Raw genomic sequence first — 3,009 nt, forward strand, 5'->3', positions numbered from 1 at the left:
TTAATTAATAGGTTGCTTTTCAACAGAAATATTATGCCTTGGGCATATTCATAAACAATGTGTCTTCTTATGAAGATTTAAAGGTTATAGTAATGAAAAGAATCTTGAATGTTAGAGAAGGCAGGGGCAGAAATTATTTTTTGTCAGGCAAATTCTTTGCTTACCACCAAGTTATACTACATTACTGTTTTAATTTTATGCTTAGAATAAGCTTTCTAGGTTAAACTAGAAAACGAGTATATATATGTTTAAAGTCCAACTAAAATGAAAGTTTGGCACAATAATAATCATATGCTTGATCTACTTGTTTTTGAAGAAAATATACAATTATTTTTCCAACTTTTGAAACACAAGATTATACATGCTTATGAAGAATGCCCAAGTTCATTTCTAACTAGCTAGATGATGATATATTATACGAGACTTGGGGTTTAATTCAGAGGATTGCCTGTCATTTTTCCAGAAATGATTATCATTGTTATCACTAATAAATTATATATTCTTATTTATTGATTTATCTCAGGGAATATAGTATTTATAAGCAGAAACAAATGAAAAGTAAACTTAGTTCTACTTCATATTATAAATAGCTTTCATAATAAAATAATATGCACAAAATATTTAAAGGATTATAAATACATAAAGGATTCATTGTTTTAAAAAATTCTATTTTCTGTTGATTTTTAACATATATATTGCTTATTAAACATGGGTTGTTCTATTAATGGAAAATATGCATTTCAAAGTTTGTGTAAATTACTTTTTTGGATTGCTACTGTAATATATGTTCATGGTGGGGCAAAAAAGTGAAACTTAAATTTGAACACGAAGAGTGAATGCTACTTAATTGAGTCAGTGTCAAAGAAAAGTGTTGCAAACAGAGGGAACAACATGGGTGGAGACAGGAGGTGAGAGAGCATGAGGCTCCTGCGAGACTTTAAGAAATTCAATGCTGCTGGATGGTTGGAGAGGAAGTGGGAAGTGATACCAGGTGGCAATGATGAGACAGGTAGAAATAATTATTCTTGATTTCCTCAGTAACGTTATACCAGAGTTTACCATAATTTTGCATCATTATGGAAAATACATGGGAATAAGGCAATTTTTGAGGCAGAATGACAAAATAAGCATCCACGGCAGCAAAATATAATAAAGAAAAATGTGTTGGTTTTTTGTTTGTTTTATATGTGGCCTAAGGGAACATGAAGAATCAGTGATGAAGCCCAGGCTTAGTTTTGTTTTATTTTGTTTTGTTTAGTTTTGTGGGGGCAGTTGTATAGACTGCCCTGCCATGACATTTATTATGATAGAAGAGGAAAAAAATCTATTAACGGTGTTTCAGGGACAAAGAACTGGTTTGGGAGATTTTTGGTATAAATTATCTCTAAGAAAACAAATTAGCAATGTATAAAAGGCAATAGCTACCATTTTCCAATGAAATGAACCAGGGGTCCTTGGAGAAACGGCAGATTCTGGTACTAAGGCAGTAAGATAAAATAAAAGAGCATCATACGTATAGTGCCAGAAAGTAAGAAAAAACTCAAAACAAACAAACAAAAGAGAATGAGGTTATGTCAAAGTGACACAGGAACCAATTTAAAAGAGCTCTCAATGGCCAAAACTAGAATAACTTTAAAAATAAAATAAGCAAGGTAGTATTGAATTATAACTCAAAATATAAAATAAATATACAGAAATACATATTTATATGGCCAAATTATTGATTAAATGAATAAATGAAGGATAAGGTCAAGTCTTCCTCACAGAAGGGTCCCAAATGATATTTATAAGTACTCTCTTAATTAAAGCCCAGAAATAGGTCCATATAAATAGTCAATTGATCACTGACAATGGAACAAAGACAATACAACAAAAAAAGATAAATCTTTTTAACAAAAGGTTCTGGAACAACTGGACTTCCACATAAAAAAAAAAAAAGAATCTAGATACAGACTTTACACTCTTTCCAAAATTAACTCAATATAGATCATAGACCTAAATGCAAAATGCAAATTTATAAAACTCCTAGAAGAGTTTTGAGGTAGAAGTGGCATCTTATCCCTGCCTGGCAATGGGAAGGCAACATTCCTTAAGCTCCAAGATGACTAGATCACCTTTGGAATATTAAAATTTTTATTAAGGGTGAAAGAAATCACATTTAGGCCCTATTTGACTTTAATCTAAAGTTAAATATATACACATAAGATTACTGGTGTCAAGATGTTAATTTCAAAACACTGTACAGTATTTTAATTACATGATGGAGCAGTTTCTTCCAGCATTGAAAGATTAAATGAGGGGTTGTGCACCCGAGTTGGTTGGTGCCATGCTGTCACATGATGCAGAGCAAGTTCTGTGGTACCTGTTCGAGGTGGAGGAGCTTGTTGAGGAGGTGCTGGTGGACAAACAGCAGATTGTGGATGTGGACACCGAAAGGAATAAAAACCCAGAGGGCCTGAGAGCCCTGCAGAATGGTCTCAGCCTCTCTGAAGATGTGGTTTGCCTCAGGAACATGTTTGTCAAGATGCCTCACCCTCAGGTGAAGGAAATGATTAAGAAAAATCAGGATCATCTGGATAAATAGAAATAATCCAAAAACAATGGGCCCAAGGCAAACCAGAGCCGAAGAGTTTTAACTTGAACCCCTTCAGTCAGGATGAACATAAAGCTCTCAAGTTCTTGAAAGGATGAGACACAAGAATCAAGATGGGGTACCAGTGACCAGCTCCTCTACCTGGGGTCATGGAGGACCGAAGACCCTCCAACCTTGACGCCTGTAAGGACAGGCGCTCCTGTAAGGGATCAGGTGTAAAGAATCTGGCCATAGCTCCTGTACAAAGCCTCTTTGTCTGAAGTACTTGGGTGCTCTTTGACGGCAGGAGGGAACACAACCTGTCGGTGGCTGCTGGACCTCACCACCGGGGCTCAGTGGACATAAGATCTATTGACAGGCCCTGGCAGTCACCAGTGGGTGTGTGTGGCAGTGGCTGTGGGGTGTGAGAATGACTG

At 35.7% G+C, this 3,009-nt stretch overlaps 1 pseudogene; it reads left to right on the forward strand.

Moving 5' to 3' along the window:
* Positions 1 to 863: 863 nt before the first annotated feature.
* Positions 864 to 2,691, forward strand: LOC100993661 (p53 and DNA damage-regulated protein 1-like; annotated as a pseudogene).
* Positions 2,692 to 3,009: the final 318 nt, after the last annotated feature.

The sequence above is a fragment of the Pan paniscus genome, chromosome 10 (genome assembly GCF_029289425.2).
Source record: "Pan paniscus chromosome 10, NHGRI_mPanPan1-v2.0_pri, whole genome shotgun sequence".
NCBI lineage: Eukaryota > Metazoa > Chordata > Mammalia > Primates > Hominidae > Pan > Pan paniscus.